Here is a 22,514-nt window from a genome sequence, read left to right on the forward strand (position 1 = left end):
CGAAGATGAAGAAACTGAAGACACTCGATCCATGGACAACCATATCCATAACTGAAGCCTTACCTTCTACACCACCTCCAACCTCAACACCAAAATGTACGCAAAAGAACTATATTCTCTTTTTTGAAGACGGTACAGTAAAGTACACATGCAAACCATCTGGGTATCCCAAATTTGAAGACGCACTCTCAAGACTCGTGCACTCACACACTCCAACTATACCACTTGTCCAAGATGCACTTCAAAAAACTAAAAAAATGGCACACTTACTGAAGAATTTTAGCTAATCTCAAGTTACACTTCCCCAAGAAGTTACCTCAACAATGCCACACAATCTGAGCCTCCTGACACCTGACGCCTAGCCAGCCAAGATCCTCAGCTCATCTATGTGCCAGCCAGCAGCCAGCCAGCCAGCCAGCCAGCCAGCCAGCCAGCCAGCCAGCCAGCGAGCACTGAAGGGGTAAATAGAGCGGGCTCAGCGCGAACGAAAAATTCACAAATTGAGTTAATCTTATAGAAAAATAGCTTAACTCTCTGGCAACACAATGGTACCAGAATCATTGTTCCACGACATTCCTACAAGGAATTATGGTCATTTAAAACACCTCTGGTGACGTCACCACCCGCGGCAGGTCTGCTCACCTGTCGTCAATTTTCATTTTTTTTTGGTCAAACGCCTTCTTACAGTCCAAGAATATACAATCTATCCACCCCTCTCTCTCTTGTCTTACTGCTGTCATCCCATCATAGAACTTCAGTAGGTTTGTGACACAGGATTTCCAGTCCCTGACTGTCGTTGATAAGCTCATTCCTTTCTAGGTTTGTGTGTGTGTGTGTGTGTGTGTATCCGAATAAATTTATTTACTAAAGAGAATGAGTGAAGTTTTGGGCAAGACATGTCGTCACAAGTTTGGGCAGCCGCTGCGTGACGTCACGGGTGGGTGTATGACGTCATAGTTAGGAAAGGTCTGAGCAAGTAATTTGTACGTTTTGAAATTTAAAGTGTGGTGGAAAACGATTGTTGTGAGTATAGAAGTCTAAAGTGTCCGCTTATGAGTGCTGTGTCTTGTGACACAGAGTGCAGTAAGCTGCTATGGGACGAAATTCATAAGGCATCTAGATATGAAAATGTTGTGTTAATAGGAGAATTTAACTTTAGACAAATTGATTGGAACAATGTGACAGGAAATCTTGAGTCTAGGGACTTTCTTGATACGGTTCAGGATTGCTTTTTAAAACAGTTTGTGGGAGAACCAACTAGAGGAAACAATCTACTTGACTTGGTTCTTGCCAACAAAGAATCGCTAGTTAATAATCTTGAGGTAAATGATGAGCTTGGGGAAAGTGATCACAAATCACATAGTTTCAATATATCATGGAGCTACCCGGATAACTGTAATCAAATAATCATATCTCTGTCCCAGATTTTCGCTTGGCCGATTTCATGGGACTGAAAAATTACCTGGGTGGGCTAAATTGGGATGTCCTGACTATGGGTCAGGTAGCTGTTGTTGCTTGCCAATAAGATTTTTTCAGAGCATAGTTCTAGCTGCCCAGACAACTTTTGTTCTGAGTAGGGAAATTGCATCTAACAAAAATGATCCCAAATTGATGAACAATAGATTAAAATATCTCATTGGTCAAAAGAGAGGCATATATAGGCATATCAAAAGAGGGGATGGGCAGTTAAGAAATCAATATATTCAATTAAAGTGAGAAATAAAAAAGGAATAAGAAAAGTAAAAAGGGATTATGAGGCTAAGGTCGCAAGGGATTCAAAGACTAACCCAAAAGGGTTCTTTCAGGTATACAGAAGTAAGAGTAGGGACAAGATTGGCCCACTTAAGAGAAACTCTGGTCAGATCACTGACAGTGATAAGGATATGTGTGAAATTTTAAATTCTTACTTCCTCTCAGTTTTTACTCAGGAAGATACTTGCGAAATTCCAGAAATAATAGAATATGTAGAACAAGATGATAATAAACTATGCAAGATTGCAGTAACTAGTGACATGGTCCTCAGAGTAATTGAGAAATTAAAAGCTAACAAATCCCCAGGCCCTGATGAACTGTTTGCAAGGGTGTTAAAGGAATGTAAAGAGGAACTTAGCATACCTTTGGCTAATGTTTTCAACATATCACTATAAACTGGCATAGCGCCAGATAAGTGGAAAATAACAAATGTAATACCTATTTACATGGCAGGTGACAGGTCCTTGGCTTCGAACTATAGACCAATAAGCCTTACTTCCATAGTAGGAAAATTTATGGAATCAATAACTGCTGAAGCAATTCGTAGCTTTCTCGAAAGGCATAAATTGGTTAATAAATCTCAGCACGGTTTTACAAAGGGGCGTTCCTATCTTACGAATTTACTAACTTTCTTCACTAAGGTATTTGAGGAGGTAGATCATGATATTGAATATGATATTGCGTATATGGATTTCAGCAAGGCTTACGATAGAGTTCCATATCAGAGGCTATTGAGGAAACTTAAGGCACACGGAATATGAGAATTTTTTCCTGGGTTGAGGTATGGTTGACGAATAGGCAACAGAGAGTTTGCATAAATGGGGAGAAATCAGAATGGGAGCACGTCACAAGCGGCATTCCACAGGGGTCAGTGTTGGGCCCCTTGTTGCTCACAATCTACATAAACGACATAGATGAGGGAATAAATAGCGACATAAGCAAATTTGCTGATAACACCAAAATAGGCCGTCCAATTTATTCTAATGAGGACATTAGAGCACTCCAGGATGATTTGAATAGACTGAAGCAATGGTCGGAGAAGAGGCAGATGCAGCTTAATATTGACAAATGCAAAGTTCTAAATGTTGGACAGGAAAATAACCATGCCACATATAAACTAAATAATGTAGATCTTAATATTACGGATTGCGAAAGGGCTTTAGGAGTTGTGGTTAGCAGTAATCTAAAACCAAGGCAACAGTATATTAGTGTTCGCAATAAAGGTGACAGAATCCTTGGCTTCATAGCAAGAAGTATAAATAATAGGAGTCCTCAGGTTGTTCTTCAACTCTATATATCTTTGGTTAGGCCTCATTTAGACTATGCTGCTTAGTTCTGGTCACCGTATTACAGAATGGATATAAATGCACTGGAAAACGTACAGAAGAGGATGACAAAATTGATCCCATGTATCAGAAATCTTCCTTCCATATGAGGATAGACTGAGGCCCTTAATCTGCACTCTCTAGAAAGGCGTAGAATTAGGGGGGATATGATTGAGGTGTATAAATAGAAAACGGGAATTAATAAAGGGGATGTAATTAGCTTGCTAAAAATATCTAACGTAGACAGGACTCACATCAATGGTTTTAAACTGGAAAAATTCAGATTCAGGAAGGATATAGGAAACCACTGGTTTGGTAATAGAGATGTGAATGAGTGGAACAAACTCCCGAGTACCATCATAGACGCTAAGACGTTGTGTAGTTTTAAAAATAGATTAGATAAATACATGAGTGGCTGTGAGCTGGACCTGACTAGCTTGTGCTACTAGGTCGGATGCACTGCTCCTCCCTTAAGTGACGTGTCTGACCTCACTAGGTCAAGCATTGGCTTACGCCGATGTCCACTCCCGTGGTCTGATGAGCTTTTTTCAAGGGTTCTTAAGGAATGCAAAGTGGAACTCTGTGAACCATTAACTAATATTTTTAATTTATCTCTTCAAACAGGTGTAGTGTCTGATATGTGGAAGATGGCTAATGTAATTCCTATTTTTAAAACAGGGGACAAGTCGTTACCGTCAAATTACCGCCCAATAAGCCTGACCTCAATTGTAGGCAAATTACTAGAGTCAATTATAGCTCAAATTATAAGAAGCCATCTCGATAAGCATAGCTTGATTAATGATACTCAGCATGGATTCACAAGAGGCCGGTCTTGTCTAACTAATTTATTAACTTTCTTCAGTAAAACTTTTGAGGCTGTTGACCACGTTAAAGAATTTGATATTATTTACTTAGATTTTAGTAAGGCATTTGATAGAGTTCTGCACCAAAGACTGTTGAAGAAAGTAGCAGCTCATGGCATTGGGGGAAGAGCGCTCTCGTGGATCGAATCATGGCTCACAGACAGGAAGCAGAGAGTGTCCATAAATGGGGTTAAATCCGAGTGGGGATCAGTAACAAGTGGCGTTCCACAGGGATCAGTCTTGGGCCCGTTGTTGTTTATAATATATATCAATGATCTTGATGAAGGAATTACTAGTGATATGAGCAAATTCGCCGATGACACGAAGATAGGTAGGATAATTGATTCAAATGTAGATGTTAGGGAACTTCAGGAGGATTTAGACAAACTCTACTCTTGGTCAGAAAAGTGGCAGATGCAGTTCAATGTAGATAAATGCAAGGTTCTGAAGCTCGGGAGTGTCCATAACCCTAACACTTATAAGTTAAATAATGTAGAACTTAGCCATACAGATTGCGAAAAGGACTTGGGGGTTATGGTAAGCAGCAACCTTAAACCAAGACAGCAATGCCTAAGCGTACGTAATAAGGCAAATAGATTACTGGGATTTATATCAAGAAGTGTAAGCAAAGTAAAAGGACACAAGTGCAACTAATGTGACATTTATTGTGGCAATGCTTTTCTCCAGACTGAGGAACTGACCACCTCAAATCTTTAAGGGTGATGGACTGATTACATCGTCTTCAAGTCTCTTCTGCTTCTATCAACTTTTCTGTACTCGACTGAAGAAGCCTACTGTGTAGGCGAAACGTTTCAAAATAAAGATACCTAACTGTTGCTTATGTGTCTTACCTAACAATATGTTCTTATGGTCTTAAATGGAGCTGCCTCGCATAGGCCAGTAGGCCTGTTGCAGTGTTCTTTCTTTCTTATGTTCTTTTTATGTTCTTATGTGCGTGTTTGTGAGTTTGTGAGAGTGTGAAAAATTGCTAGGTATATTCGTTGTTATGCCCAGGTATGAGATATTTATCCTAGGTAAGAAATGTGTGTCATGATTGATGAGCCAACTGGCTACCTGAAGTTTGTGTGGGAGGGGAACAACTGGCACATGACGCATCTGTTATTATTATTGATCTTTGCCTAAGATTTGTACATGTTTCTGTGTAAAGTTATGATTGCTTGTGTCTGTTTGTGAGTGCTTGTGTGCGCTTGTGAGTAAGAGGACTATGGTTTACCTGGAGTTTACCTGTAGAGGGTTTTGGGGTTCAACGTCCCCGTGGCTAGGTCTGAGACCAGGCCTCATGGTGGATCAGGGTCTGGTCAACCAGGCTGTTACTGCTGACCGCAAGCAAACCGACGTAGGAACCACAGCCCGGTTGGTCAGGGACTGACTTTAGATGCCTGTCCAGTGCCTTTTTGAAGACAGCCAGGGGTCTCTTGGTAATCCCCCTTATGTATGCTGGGAAGCACTTGAACAGTCTTGGGCCCCGGACACTTATTGTGTTGTCTCTCAATGTACTCGTGGCACCCCTGCTTTTCATCGGGGAAATGTTGAATCTCATGCCGAGTCTTTTGCTTTCATAGAGAGTGATTTTCCTGTGCAGGTTTGGTACCAATCCCTGCAGGACCTTCCAAGTGTATATTATCATGTATCTCTCTCGCCTGCGTTCCAGGGAATACAGATCAAGGACCTTCAACCGTTTCCAGTAATTTAAGTGCCTCTTCGTGCTTGTATGTGCCGTGAAAGTTCTTTGTATACTCTCTGCCTTGAAGGGGGCTGTTAGTGTACAGCAGTATTCCAGCCTAGAGAGCACAAACGATTTGAAGAGGATCATCATGCGCTTGGCGTCTCTAGTTTAGAAGGTAATCACTAACTGTGCCTTTTCCGATAATACATCTATGGGGTCATGTATATCTACTGGGAAGCAGGTGAAAGTGAGAGCTTTCGAATCTTGTGAGGTAACGGAAGTCACTTGTGTGATCTATCACCACAGGAGTGTAAAGGTTAACAACGTCTTGAACAAACTCTACCGACATCGAGCTGTGCCTTAATTAAACGTGACTGTGTGATTATATTTCAGTATGGGGGAGGCGAGGTAATTCTTGAAGGTAGTCTGAGTGACGTGTTAGAGGCACACGGACGGACTGTGTGGAAATTGCTCTAACACAGGTATTGTGTGTCTGAGTGTGTGGATAAATATTTGTATAAGGTTGTAGAGGTTAGTGGTTGTGTGAGGGCTTGTGAGTGTTTGCATTTGTAATAGTGGTAGAGTTGTAACGACTGTGGTTGAGTTGTAATGGTTGCGGGTGTTATTGAGTTTGTTGAATCGTGATTATGGTGATAGAGTTGTAATGGTTGTCGAGTTGGTGTGAGTGCTCGTGAGTTTGTAGAGTTGTGTTGGTTATAGAGTTGTAAAGGTTGTACTGTTGTAACGGTGGGATATTTGTTGAGTTATAATGATTGGATTGCTTGTAGAGATGCCTGGTTGTATAGTTGTAATAGTTGTGAGTGCATATGAGCTTGTAGAGCTGTAATGGTTGTAGAGTTATAATGGTGGTAGTTATAATGGTGATGATAGAATTGTAATGGTTGAAGAGTTGTCATGGTAGTAATGATGGTGAAAGAGTTGTAGTGGTTGTGAGTTTATATTAGTTTGTAGAGTTGTAGAGACGTTAATGGCTGTGAGTGCTTGTGAGTTTAAGTTGTAATTTTTGTAGAGTTGTAAGGGTTGTAGGGTTGTAATGGCTATAATGTAGGTGAAAGAGTTGCAATGGTTGTAAGTGCTTGTGAGTTTATGGGGTTGTAATAGCTATAGAGTTAGTGACAGAGTTGTGATGGTTGTGACTGCACGTGAGTTTGAGCTGTAATGAGCAGTGACCCAGAAGGGTCACAGTGACCCAGAAGGGTCGCAGTGACCCAGAAGGGTCACAGTGACCCAGAAGGGTCACAGTGACCCAGAAGGGTCACAGTGACCCAGAAGGGTCACAGTGACCCAGAAGGGTCACAGTGACCCAGAAGGGTCACAGTGACCCAGAAGGGTCACAGTGACCCAGAAGGGTCACTGCTCAAATGGCAAGTTGGGCAGTTCATGATTTCAAGTCAAAAACTCTTCAAAAAGAAAGTTAAAACCGACCACTAAAGTACTACACATATAACGCTGGAAGATAAACTGACCATTGATCTGGCCTCTTACAATTTAAATCTGAAATTTATGTTTAAACACAAACAAACGCCTCCAGTTAGGTGATAAAAATCCACATTTTTCTTAAAATTAAACCTCAGATGAAAGTTAAGACACTTGTGCAACATCTAGATATCTTTATTGTAGACGTTTCGCCATCCAGTGGCTTTATCAATACAGATTCTAGGACATAATAGGAAGACAGTAGAACTATATACAAAAGATGAGGTAAACAGGGACTGATTACCTCATCTTCTATATACAGAAGATGAGGTAATCAGTCCTACTGAGTTCCAGTTATGTCCTAGAATTTGTATAGATAAAGCCACTAGATGGCGAAACGTCTACAATAAAGATACCCAGATGTTGCACAAGTGTCTTAATTTCATCAAAACAATATAGGGATATGGAGGATATATATAGTTAAGAATGTGAGGTAAAAAAAAAAACATGAGCACAAAATTTTTAAATCATCCTCATCCTGTCACTGTTTACATAATTTTTTTTTTACGAACGAACACGTTTTTTTAAAATTAGGCCTCAAATTAACAAAATTATTGAGTAGAATATGAACTACCTGATCATATATTGTATAGTGTATAGTGTATCGGCTATTTAAATCTGATTCATAAGTCATGTTACCTTGCAGCAGTGATTGCCGAGTTATGTTGCTTTGTAACAGTTGCAAAACTCACAAATCTTAGCTGCAAGGTGACATAACTCACAAATCTCAGCTGCAAGGTGACATAACTCACAAATCTCAGCAGCAGTGATTCTTAGCTGCAAGGTGACATAACTCACAAATCTCAGCTGCAAGGTGACATAACTCACAAATCTCAGCTGCAAGGTGACATAACTCACAAATCTCAGCTGCAAGGTGACATAACTCACAAATCTCAGCTGCAAGGTGACATAACTCACAAATCTCAGCTGCAAGGTGACATAACTCACAAATCTCAGCTGCAAGGTGACATAACTCACAAATCTCAGCTGCAAGGTGACATAACTCACAAATCTCAGCTGCAAGGTGACATAACTCACAAATCTCAGCTGCAAGGTGACATAACTCACAAATCTCAGCTGCAAGGTGACATAACTCACAAATCTCAGCTGCAAGGTGACATAACTCACAAATCACGCATCCCACAATTCCCTCGTTAGGTAAAAGGACATATGTGCAATTAAGGACACTTTACTGTGGCAAAGTTTCACTCTCCAGAACTTTGTTAAGTTGTTACAAACAATACAAGGATACAGTGGATACATATTGATAACAATGCAAGATGATACTGTGGTAGCCTAACTGACTCATCATGATGAAACATCACTAGTGCTGTGCTAGGCTACTGACTCATCATGATGAAACATCATTAGCACTGTGCTAGTCTAACTGACTCATCATGATGAAACATCATTAGCACTGTGCTAGTCTGACTCAACTTGATGAAACATCATTAGCACTGTGCTAGTCTAACTGACTCATCATGATCAAACATCATTAGCACTGTGCTAGTCTACCTGACTCATCATGATGAAACATCATTAGCACTGTGCTAGTCTAACTGACTCATCATGATCAAACATCATTAGCACTGTGCTAGTCTACCTGACTCATCATGATGAAACATCATTAGCACTGTGCTAGTCTAACTGACTCATCATGATCAAACATCATTAGCACTGTGCTAGTCTAACTGACTCATCATGATCAAACATCATTAGCACTGTGCTAGTCTACCTGACTCATCATGATGAAACATCATTAGCACTGTGCTAGTCTAACTGACTCATCTTGATGAAACATCATTAGCACTGTGCTAGTCTAACTGACTCATCATGATCAAACATCATTAGCACTGTGCTAGTCTAACTGACTCATCATGATGAAACATCATTAGCACTGTGCTAGTCTAACTGACTCATCATGATCAAACATCATTAGCACTGTGCTAGTCTAACTGACTCATCATGATCAAACATCATTAGCACTGTGCTAGTCTAACTGACTCATCATGATGAAACATCATTAGCACTGTGCTAGTCTAACTGACTCATCATGATCAAACATCATTAGCACTGTGCTAGTCTAACTGACTCATCTTGATGAAACATCATTAGCACTGTGCTAGTCTAACTGACTCATCATGATCAAACATCATTAGCAGTGTGCTAGTCTGACTCAACTTGATGAAACATCATTAGCATTGTGCTAGTCTAACTGACTCATCTTGATGAAACATCATTAGCAGTGTGCTAGTCTAACTGACTCATAAACCATACCCCCGGCCGGGATTGAACCCGCGGTCATAGAGTCTCAAAACTCCAGCCCGTCGCGTTAGCCACTAGACCAGCTAGCCACAATAAGATTCATCCAACTAGGTATATTTCTACACCATAGGAAAGTTAGCACAGGCACCTCTGTGACCACAAATGCAAGTTTTTACAGACGAATCTCCAGCTAGCGTGGCCGTGACGAACTCTAGCTCAAGTCCCTTCACTGCCGTCAACATGATGTAGAAATATACCTAGTTGGATGAATCTTATTGTGGCTAGCTGGTCTAGTGGCTAGCGCGACGGGCTGGAGTTTTGAGACTCTATGACCGCGGGTTCAATCCCGGCCGGGGGTATGGTTTATTTGCAATCATTAGCAGTGTGCTAGTCTAACTAACTCATCATGATCAAACATCATTAGCACTGTGCTAGTCTAACTGACTCATCATGATGAAACATCATTAGCAGTGTGCTAGTATAACTGACTCATCATGATGAAACATCATTAGCAGTGTGCTAGTCTAACTGACTCATCATGATCAAACATCATTAGCAGTGTGCTAGTCTAACTAACTCATCATGATCAAACATCATTAGCACTGTGCTAGTCTAACTGACTCATCTTGATGAAACATCATTAGCACTGTGCTAGTCTAACTGACTCATCATGATCAAACATCATTAGCAGTGTGCTAGTCTGACTCAACTTGATGAAACATCATTAGCACTGTGCTAGTCTAACTGACCGCCTGTTTGCGAATTGTTAAGCATCTCAAATCTCTTTCGTTGTCCTCTGCATGTTGCAGGATGCGATGAAATAACTTTCAAAACGAGCTTGGTGCCCGGGGGTATGGTGCCCGGGGGCATGATGCCCGGGAGTATAGTGCCCGGGGGTATGGTGCCCGGGGGATTGGTGCCCGGGGGTGTGCGGTAACATCGCTTAGCTTCGGCTAAGCGCCCATTCTTATCTTTGGTCTAGCTCCGTGGTAAAGTACTGTGGATTCTGATACCGAGTTGGCAGGTTCGAGTCCTGCTGTGGACGTAGAGACAATTTATATATATATATATATATATATATATATATATATATATATATATATATATATATATATATATATATATATACTTATATATATATATATATATATATATATATATATATATATATATATATATATATATATATATATATATATATATATATATATATATATATATATATATATATATATATATATATATATATATATATATATATATATATATATATATATATATATATATATATATATATGCAATAAGATCACAGTAAACAGATGATTTCAGAATATGCAAAACAACCACTGTGAAAGAATGGAGAAATTCCAAGCGCTTTCGTGACTACTCACATTATCAAGGAACAATGAAAGTAGAGCATCAAAGGAAGGTATATAAAGGGTCTCGCCCACACCTCACTATCAGATCCCACAACAAAGGAACACCTGAAAATAAATGGTATGAAATGCCGACACAATGGAAACATAAACACATATGCAGTTTAAAATGATCCTTTATTGACAACGTTTCGCCCACACAAGCCATCGATCTCTTGCGCAGGAAAATTGACGATTCACTTGATCTTCCTATTTCAGCCAGCGATTTCATCGACCTCGTTGAACTATGTGTCGGCTTTACGTGTTTCTCTTTCGAAAATTACCTCTTTCAACAGACTTTTGGTCTACCCATGGGTTCGCCACTCAGTGCCGTCCTGGCAAACTTATACATGGACCATCTGGAAGCCGAGCGTTTCTCCACCATTATTCCTTCGACTGTCACCTGGCTCCGTTATGTTGACGACATTCTCCTCATAACTCCCAGGCGCTTCAACGTTCAAGCTCTCCAAAACAAGCTCAACCAGGTCAAGCCCTCAATCCACTTCACACTTGAAGAAGAAGTCGACAACACTCTTCCTTTCCTTGATGTTCTTCTCTGCAAAACTGACCATGAACTTCGTTTTAAAGTCTATCGAAAACCAACCAACCAAAACGATCTTCTCCACTTCTACTCTCACCACGACACCAAAACTAAACGTGATGTAGTTATAGGCATCTTCCTGCGCACACTCAGAATCTGCATCAATGAATTCCTTGAGGAAGAATGCACTATAATTGAACAAGTATTTTCTAAACTCCACTATCCTCGTCACTTTATCAGAGACTGCAGACGACAAGCATTAAACATCTTCAACACACCCAGAGAAGACACTGCCGAGAAGAGATACATAGTCATCCCCACCAACTCCATTGCCAAACATGTTTCCAACATCTTTTCCAATACATCATTCCAAGTATCTACCTCCACAACCACGACCATCAAGGACATCACCAGTAGTAGACAGGACAAGCTTCCATCCTCTGCAGGGGTATACATAATCCCTTGTAATGACTGCAACAAATTATACGTGGGCGAAACATCAAGAGACCTCCAAACACGTATTTGAGAACACCAATATACAAGCAGGACTAAAGATACAAGGAATGCCTGTGTACAACATCGCAATTCACACAACCATTTAATTAACTACAGAAACTCAAGACTTATCGCCACGGAAGACGAATCCTGGAATCATAGCTTATCTCTATAACCAACAATTTCAACCAGAATAATGGCTTCAATAACATAGCTGAACCACTTGCCAAGAAACTTCTTCATCGCTATCCCACATAAGAACATAGAACACTGCGGAAGGTCTACTCACAACTTGTCCAATACCCCTGCCAAGCTACCCAAGACTCTATAACCCCACCCAGTAGATCATCAGATGCAGCATTCTCCACCTGACCTCAACATACTAACCTGACTATAAATACTCCCGTACCTTCCACCCCAGGTAGATCTGTTTGTGACTTGAAAAAGCCCGGTGTGGGCGAAACGTTGTCTATAAAGGATCACATTAAACTGCATATGTGTTTATGTTTCCAAAGGAACACCTGACACGCGACTCATAAGAAAGGGAATGCTGCAGCAGGCCCGCTGGCCCAATTAGACAGGCCCTTCACACAACCCACCAACAAACTATTCTACCAAAGAAATAAGAATTTTAAAAATTATTTGTCCAATGTATTATTAAATTCTTCCCAAATTCTATTAATTATAAATGGATCTAATTTATATAAACCAAAGGAAATATTCATATTATTGTCAAAACTGCTTTTTATGAAACAAGATTCAATTATATTCTTGTCGATCATGGACTTGCTTGATACAACTTTCTCAACTTTTTGAAAATCAATTGGATGGTTAAAATCTCTCACATGAATAAATATAGCATTGGATTCTTGTCCAGTTCTAATGCTATATTTATGTTGTTTTAATCTTAGTTCGAGATTTTTACCAGTTTGACCGTAATAAACTTTATCGCAAATTTTACAAGGAATCTTATAGACACATCCATCAGCATTTTGGGGGGAATTCTCTATCAAAAGTTTTTTTACTGTATCAAGATTTTTGAATACAACTTTAAAATCATTACCTATTTCATAAATTTTGGATATTTCCTCATCTATGAACTCTGGACTACAATACCCAAGAAACGTAATTGATAAATCTTTTAAGGAGAGGAAGGAGAGGTGCAGAGTAGTACTAGTAGTAGTGAGAATGTAGCCACTGGGAGGTCATGTCCCTCTCAGATCAAACAATTCTCAATTGAAAAAAATTTCCAAGGTGTTTTCTCTTCTGTACCAAGATGCCATTGTGTTGCAGTGTCTGACAGAGTGATTATCAAATGGTATACAATACCGACAGGTTGGTAGATAAGACACACAGGCAACATTTAGGCAATTGTGATGAATGGTTTGAAAAACCGACAAGTTGAAGACTTAAATACTGTCGGAAGGAGAGGTGCAGAGTAGTAGTAGTGAGAATGTAGCCACTGGGAGGTCATGTCCCTCTCAGATCAAACAATTCTCACTTGAAAAAATGTCTGTTCCTGCCTACTTTCTGTACTCGACTGAAGAAGCCTACTATATAGGCGAAACGTTTCGGAATAAAGTTGCCTAAATGTTGAAGATTGAGACACTTATGCAGCATATGGGAATCTTTATTCAGGAAACGTTTCGCCACACAGTGGCTTCATCAGTCCAATACAAAGAGGAAGGCGTAAGGAGAGGAGGAGGGACTGATTACCTCATACTCCTCCTCTCCTTACGCCTTCCTCTTTGTATTGGACTGATGAAGCCACTGTGTCGCGAAACGTTTCCTGAATAAAGATTCCCATATGCTGCATAAGTGTCTCAATCTTCAACATTTAGGCAACTTTATTCCGAAACGTTTCTCCTATATAGTAGGCTTCTTCAGTCGAGTACAGAAAGTAGGCAGGAACAGACATTTTTTCAAGTGAGAATTGTTTGATCTGAGAGGGACATGACCTCCCAGTGGCTACATTCTCACTACTACTACTCTGCACCTCTCCTTCCGACAGTATTTAAGTCTCAACACTGTTGATCTTCAGTTAGTTCCAGACTCTGGAACAGAACTTCTCCAGGCTGAGGGACTGACAACCTCAAATATACGACTTCAAGGGTGATGGACTGATTACATCGTCTTCACATCTCTACTGCTCCTGCCTACTTTCTGTACTCGACTGAAGAAGCCTACTGTGTAGGCGAAACGTTTCTGAATAAAGTTGCCTATGTGTCTTATCTACCATATTTTTAGTTGAATAAGGTTGGTTGTCCCTTTTTGGGTTGTAAAAAGTATTTCTAGCAATTTTAAATGATTTATCAATTACATTTCTCGGGTATTTCAGATCAATGGCTATTTCAAAATTTTTTTTCATATTTCTTCATCTATGAACTCTGGACTACAAATACGTAAAGCTCTCAAAAACATTGATGAGAAAACAGACAGTTTAACTTTATCTTGATGTGAAGAATAATAGTGTACATAGGAACAGTTATTTGTAGGTTTTCTGTAAATTTTAAATTTGAATTCATTATTACTCTTAATAATTAAAACATCTAGAAAAGGCAATGAGTTATTTTCCTCAAACTCAACAGTAAAGTTTATAGAATGGGCTAAACTATTTAATTTGCCAAGGAAATGGTGTATATCTACATTCTTGGGCATAAGACATAAAATATCATCAACATATGTGAACCATTTTGCTCTATTAGGGAGGATTGTGTTAAGCAATCTTGTTTCAAAAAATTCCATGTATAGGTTACTAAGAACAGGTGAAAGAGGATTTCCCATTGCCATACCAAATTTCTGAGTGTAAAACTTATCATTAAATACAAATTTTGCATCAAGAATGCAAAGTTTAATAAGTTTAATGATGGTAGGAACTGGTAATGGTAAATCATAATTAACAAGTTCTTCAGATAAGAAACTTAATAAATCATCAACAGGAACTTTCGTAAACAAGGAAGTAACATCAAAACTAACCATGTTAAAATCATTTAAGTCAATCAAGGAGCTTAATTATTCTTGGGTAGAATAATTTTTAGTGGGATGTCGTGAGGACCTGTCTAGTTGGACCAGCGGACCTACTGCAGTGTTCCTCTTTTCTTATGAGTCCGGTATTGTCGCGCGTCACGTGTTTCCTTGTTGTGGGAGTTGACTGTGAGGTGTGGTCTAAGCCCTTTAATTGCCTTCCTTTGATGTATTACTTTCATAGTTCCTTGACAATGTGAGTAGTCACGAAAGCGCTTGGAATTTCACTACTCTTTCACAGTGGTTGTTTTGTATATATATATATATATATATATATATATATATATATATATATATATATATATATATATATATATATATATATAATGTAGGGAGGTACCACCTCTATAGCTGGAATGGGGACCCTCATCCTCAGAGAAGACAATAAACGTACCTCATTGAAAACTCAAGGTTCTCCCCGGAGCTGTTTGAATATTTTCTTCTCCTACCACCCCCTATATTTGATATTCTACGTGAATATTTATTAATAAACAGAATATATATACAGAAAAACATAAACCTGAATACAGTGGCAAAATGTATCAAAGATCATAAATATATATAATATATATATACACACACATATATATAGCCTCTGATTCCTTGTATTGTTGGACCATCTTGATGTAGACAGCCTGTACTCTCTGCATAGACAGCCTATGCTGTCTGAAAGCTGAGTTTATATTTCACGCCATGCTCGTGCTGCCACCTGTAGGCCTCTCAATGGGCATGCCACTTGAAACGGCATCACCCTGCCTTTCTCTCACTTGGCGTCCAGGCATCCTAGAGCCAACAAGGCCTACTCCTCTCTCCATCACTGGCATGGGCCCCCCTTGGGGCCATGGGCTCAAACACACTGCCTGTGTACCCAGATATCGCAAATAAAGTAAGAAGCCTCCGAATCTTTTTCATTGAACCCAGCCTGCAACAACGTGACAGTCACCATATCCTTAAACATTGGTGACAGCGGAGCCTTGCAGCAGTTGTGTTGCCCTGGAGAGATGAAGGAAGTGGAATGAAGTTGTCTTCACTTCATCACCTCACACAAAAAGCATCCGTCTCTCAACGACTTATCCTGATGTCGTGTCTGCACGTTTCAGCATCCAGACACAGGTACACGCAGGATTCAAGCCGTAATTTGTCGAATTTCTTCGAGAAATTAAGTGGCGTCCCTGGGAGTCCACGCCACAGCGCCCCACACTGTTTTCCTAAGTCACGTGTTCATCGTCACATGTATGTTTTTCCTGTTGTTTTTCATCTCAGCACGGCTATTTCAGCAAGTCAGAGGTGAGTTTGTGGTGATTTCTGTGTTCAGTGTGAGTGTTTCTCCCCGTGTTTGTGGGTGGGAGAGGAGGAAGTACCGATTCTTGCCTAACCAATGCTCGCCCTACTGTACGCCACACCATACACCACTCGTCATTGCTCTCACTCCCTCTGCTGTGTTTTCCGCTGTTTTCCGTGTGAATGTTTTGCCAGAGCTGTGTATCCGAGTGCCTGAGGTCACTCAAAATCACGTGGATCACTAAGCCACGTGTGGACGAAGCAACGTGGGGTGTGGACGATGTCACATGGATCTACAAACTACTTGGGTTACCTAGTCAGACGTCCCAAGCCACTTGCTGTGGTCAGCTGCAGCATCACTCCACTGACGTCAGCTCACTGCGTCATCCACGATGCTGCCAGACTTCACGACGTCACGATGTCATCCTGACGTCACCTCACGATGTCAACCCATGACATCACCTCATGACGTTCACCCCTGACATCACTACATGATGTCACATCGAGCGTTTTCACAGTGAGCAACATGTTGTGCTGTCGAGAAGATTGAGAGAAGTTATATGTCACGTGTTAATTCCTCTAAGTCAGTGTTCTCCCATGTTCGTGTATGGCTTAGGGTCGATTCTTGCACAGAAAAACATCATTTGCTAGTAAGCCATGTTGTACCGCATGTGCAGTGTGGGTATGTGAAGTTTTCTGTGTCCTGTGTGGTCTTGAGCCCAGCTGTGTGTGGACCACAGGTCTGCACCCGGACCACTTTGTAGCACCTCGTGTTACTTGTCACTTGGTGTGACCTGCATGTTTGACAGCTGACACTAGTCAGCCCCAAGCATCTGAGCCCTTTGTGCAGAAAGCTTTTTGTGCTCGCCACTCGTGATGCCGTGCAGAATCGTACTCACTATGATTCCCATCTAGATTTGTTTCACTTCACCTCCTGACCTTCAGAGCAGTTATATGTAGACCAGTCTGGGGACGTTTAGACTAACCTCTGCTATAACTCAAACTGCCGAGAGAATGACACTCGTCAAGCCGCAGTTAGACCCTGTCGGCAGGCGCTGTGTCAGCCTCGTGTCATAAGCTTCAGTGAGCAGCCTGCACAAAGTTGATGTCACTTTGACTGCTAGCTCACTCACTCCAGTATGGTGTATGATGTTACGACTTCCAGATGTTTTGCCGAGTTGTCTCTGCCACGACTCACTCCACGCTCGCTGGCAGTGACAGCCCCAGCAACAGTACCAGTCGAGAAATGTCCTCCTGAGTCGCTTGCCAGAAGAAGTCCTGCTCAGTTGCCGAGTACTGATGGTGCCTCACTAGAGGGCACCAGCAGGTTGTGCCCCAGGTTGAGTGGACCCTGCAGTGACTACTACGATGACTGCTTCACCATTCCAGAGTAGACCGTATCCTGTGTTGCAGTATCTGTCCAGATGCAGAAAGGCGTGCAGTGATGCTCATTGATGCTCACTACCTATGACCACGATATTTAGCACACCCCACCTGTTTTTTTCTTCCCTCCCTGTAGGAAGTTTTTTTTTCCATGTCCACACATGTATATATATATATATATATATATATATATATATATATATATATATATATATATATGAGCGTGTTAGATAGGAGTGAATGGAGACGAATGATACTTGGGACCTGACGATCTGTTGGAGTGTGAGCAGGGTAATATTTAGTGAAGGGATTCAGGGAAACCGGTTATTTTCTTATAGTCGGACTTGAGTCCTGGAAATGGGAAGTACAATGCCTGCACTTTAAAGGAGGGGTTTGGGATATTGGCAGTTTGGAGGGATATGTTGTGTATCTTTATACGTATATGCTTCTAAACTGTTGTATTCTGAGCACCTCTGCAAAAGCAGTGATAATGTGTGAGTGTGGTGAAAGTGCTGAATGATGATGAAAGTATTTTCTTTTTGGACATTTTCTTTCTTTTTTGGGTCACCCTGCCTCGGTGGGAGACGACCAACTTGTTGAAATATATATATATATATATATATATATATATATATATATATATATATATATATATATATATATATATATATATATATATATATATATATATATATATATATATATATATATGCTTTTATTTTGTGTTCTGTGTCCTGTTCCTTCGAGAGAGAGACCGAGTTTTTTCTTACTGCCTGTCATGGTCGAGGACGACCGTGGTGGTGCATGTCCGAGCAAATGTAGACAGCCTGTACTGTCTGCATAGACTGCCTATGCTGTCTGCCAGCTAAGTTCATAATTCGCGCCATGTTCGTGCTGCCACCTGTAGGCCTCACAGTGGGCATGCCACTTGAAACGGCATCACCCTGCCTCTTTCTCACTTGGCGTCCAGGCATACGAGAGTCAAAAAGGCCTACTCCTCTCTCCCTCGCTGGCATGGCATCCCCCTTGGGGCCATGGGCACAAACACACTGCCTGTGTACCCAGATATTACAAATAAAGTAAGAAGCCTCCGAAGCCTTATCATTGAACCACGCCTGCAACAATGACGACTGACAAATAAACATTCTCGTAAAGATTGACAAGGTTCTTGGAGAGCGAAACGTTGCCACAATAAAATGTCACATAAGCTGCATTTGTGTTCTTTATACCTAACATTTTGTCGGTAATTATGTCAATATTATTACACGATTCCCTTACCGGAAGGAAAAATAAAATTTCAACTGTCATTCACCTCTCTCGCTTAATTTTTTTCATTTCACGACTACCATGATGGACGCCCTGACTATCACCATGATGGACGCCCTGGCGACTACCATGGCAGAAGCTTTGATGACTACCATGACGGACAGCCTGATGACTACCATGCCGGACGCTCTGATGACTACCATGACTAACATCCTGATGACTACCATGACGCCCTGATGACTCCCTTGACAGATGCCCTGATGACTTCCATGATGGATACCCTGATGGCTACCATGATGGAGGCCCTAACGACTACCATTATGGACGCCTTGACGGCTACCATGACGAACGCCCTGACGGACACCCTGATAGAATCCCTGGCGGGCGCCTAATGGGACGCCCTGTATGACGCCCGTCCTGATGGTCTCCCTGTCATTGTTTAAAATGGTATATAACTCCCTCAAGATTAAGATACATGTGCGACAGCTTAATATCTTACTTGTTAAAAGATTCCTCCTACACAGTAGGCTTCTTCAGTCAAATATAAAAGGAGTAATGAAATTAATGACTCACGAAATCGTAATGACACGATTGGAAACAAACCACAACACAGGAGGGGTTTGAACCCGCGGTCAGAGAGTCGCGACGGTCTGGAGTTTTGAGACTCTTTGACCGCGGTTTTTTTTTAATGAAATGAAGATGATGTAATCAGGCCATCAACCTTGGAGAAAAAGTATTTGAGGTGGTCAGTCCCTCAGCTTAGAGAAAAGTTCAGCTCAATGGTTTGTAATAATATGAAGCTGAAGTATGAGAACTGAGTCTTAAATACTGTTGAAGGTGAGGTGGATGATCTGGAAGACGTTGTAGGGGACGGGATCCAGTAGTGGAAGTAAGAAGGTAGGTCCATCTGAGAATCCAACTCTTCTCAATCATTACTAGTAGATACTCATAGAAGAATGAAAGATGTCCTCTGTACCAAGATACCTTTGTGCTGCAGTGTCTGACAGTATTGTTGAAAATGGTATAAAATACTCACAGGTTGAATAAGACACATGTGCAACATGTGGGTATCTTTATTGATGAAACGTTTCGCCTTCAAAGGATGAAGTCTATTGTGTAGGAGAAACGTTTCATCAATAAAGATACCTAATTGTTCCTCCTTGTCACGTAAGTCTCACCGTCTGGGGTGCGGTTGCAGTGGCAGTGTTGTGTGCAGGTAGCTCCACCCCCTTAGCGAGGAGCTTGCCTTCTGGTGGCGACCTGCTGTCTGAGCTTGTAATACCTGTTTTCAGCTTGACTCGCTCCCACTCTCTGGACAGTCAACCAGGAAGCAACATCTCACCAGTTCATCTTTCCTAACACCCGGTCTGGCACCTGGCAGACGAAGCTTACCTTAACTACCAGTTAAACTGCAGCATAAGTATGTGAGTTTATTTAGCTGTTCTTATTGCTACTAACTACCAATTTTATACCATTTCTGCTCCTGCGACTACAGGTATGCCTATCTCACACTGTGGTTATAAGAACGTAATAATGGAGGAAGACTTCAGTAGGCCTACTGTCCCATACTAAGCAGGTATTTCTCAAACAAAGACCTCTAACAAAAATACTGTCCAAACCCATTCTAAATGCTACTTAAGGACAAACTCAAATCCAATGCCTCTCACTTACGTGTTTATCTAGCCTATATTACAAGCTAATTAAGGGCTATGCTTCAGTGGCCTAACTAGTCACATTGTTCCAGTCATTATGTTCTCTTTGTCCAAACCAGCACTCTCCTACACTCTTTCTAAACCTAAGCATGTCTAATCTGAATATTTTATTTCGAGTTCTTTCTTGAAGGGATGCCCTAAAAACATTATTTACGTCAATTTTATTTATGCCCATTTTTCACTTATACATTTTAATCATGTCTTTCTTAAAATTAAACATTCTACAATCTTTTATAATTGGGCTCTCAACCCAATTATAAAAGATTTCTTATTCAGTGGATTAATTTAGCCTTTCTTCTCTGTAAGTTCTCCAGTAAATCTATAATCCTTCTATAATATGGCAATTAGCAATGAGCTGTATAATCCAAGTGACGCCGCACAGCTGATGTATGGAGTTATAATATAACCTCTGAACTGCTGTTACTTATACTTCTTGATATAAATCCCAGTAATATGTTAGCCTTATTACACATGCTCAGGTATTGCTGTCTTGCCAAATAATTGACAGTTATTTGCATTCATGAGCTTCAGGATTTTGCATTTACCTACACTGAAATGCATCCGCCATTTTTCTGACCTCGATATAAGCTTGTCTATACCCTCCTGAAGCTCAATGGCAACAAACACCCTGGAATATAATATCCTGCCTATTTTTTCCGACGTTAGCGAATTCGATCATATCATTGTTATTTTCTCGTCAAGGTTGTTAATGCACATTATGAACAACTGGCCTAAAACTGATCCTTGTGGAATACCACTTGTGACTGATCCTCATTCGGATTTCACCCCATTTATGCAGACTGGTCAGCCACGCCTTGACCCATACCCAGATTCCCCAACACCATGACGTGCTCCTTTCTTTACCATTCTTTTGTGGGATACTCAACTCCAAAGCTTTACTAAAATCCAAATTAACAATATCGTATTCTTTATCATGATCAACTGCTTCAAATGTTTTACTGAGAAAAGTCAAGACAAAAACGGCTACTCGTGAATCCATGTTGAGTATTACATTATAGATTTTTATAATATCAGATATAATTGACTTTCGAAATTTGCCTGCAGTTGTGGTCAGGTATGTTGGGCGGTAATTTGACGGTAATGACTTATCCCCTGATTTTAAAATAGGAATTTCATTAGACACTACACCTGTTTGAAGAGATATATTGAAAATGGTATTTAATAGTACACTAAGTTCCATTTTGCATTCTTTAAGAATCAATGAAAAAAGTTCATCTGGTCCTGGGAACTTATTTTGCTTTAATCGGTCAACTTGTTTGATTACCGTATTCCTAGTGACTGACATTACATAATTTATTTTCTTAAGGACCACTATAATAATTAATTAATTCTTTGGATATCGTTTGTATTTTTTAGTGAAATCCGAGCAAATTTCCTTCCCAGTGTTGGTAAGCTGTCCTGGGTTAGTATTAAGAAGACTTAGAATTTCTCTAACCTTTACTCTATATATTTGGGAAAAAACTCGTTTTCATTTCGAATCCTTATCAAGTTCAGTTTCATTATCCTATCTAGCTTTATTTATCACTTTCATAATCTCCACTTAATGTGATATATTATTATAAGATAAACTTCACCTCTCTTGTTAGGCCTATCTTTTCATCCATTTAGGATCATTTCTCTTCGATCTTATTTCTCTTTAGTGAATAAGTTTTTTTTTTCAACGTGTATCGTGTTTAGGATCAATGTTATCTGACAAAAGAAAATTTGGGATCTAATTTGGATTAAATTTACTTACGCACTTACATGTTAAATGTAATCGATTTCTGGTCACTCGTCCCAAGTTCCTCTGTTATCTCCGTATTATTAACAAGGGTTTCCTTCTTTGTTAAAACTAAATTAAACAAGTTATTTCCTCTAGTTGTTTCTGTCACAATCTTGAATTACCTCTACGAAGTCGTTTGACTTTAGATTCCCAGTCAAGAAATTCCAATCACTCTGACTAAAGTTAAAGTCCACTAGAATTACTATATTATCGCGCATTGAAGTC

At 40.3% G+C, this 22,514-nt stretch overlaps 1 long non-coding RNA gene across 2 annotated transcripts in view; it reads left to right on the plus strand.

Annotated features, from left to right (window-relative positions):
* Positions 1-20,106: 20,106 nt before the first annotated feature.
* Positions 20,107-22,514, plus strand: part of LOC128688072 (uncharacterized) — a 41,906-nt gene continuing 39,498 nt past the window's right edge. Inside the window, exon 1 of one of the 2 annotated variants that reach the window (XR_011391095.1) lies at positions 20,107-20,214. This is a non-coding gene — a long non-coding RNA (uncharacterized lncRNA). Of the gene's footprint in view, positions 20,219-22,514 lie in introns of both variants that reach the window. The other variant, XR_011391096.1, reaches the window with a different exon arrangement.

The sequence above is a fragment of the Cherax quadricarinatus genome, unplaced genomic scaffold, assembly GCF_038502225.1.
Source record: "Cherax quadricarinatus isolate ZL_2023a unplaced genomic scaffold, ASM3850222v1 Contig196, whole genome shotgun sequence".
Lineage (NCBI taxonomy): Eukaryota > Metazoa > Arthropoda > Malacostraca > Decapoda > Parastacidae > Cherax > Cherax quadricarinatus.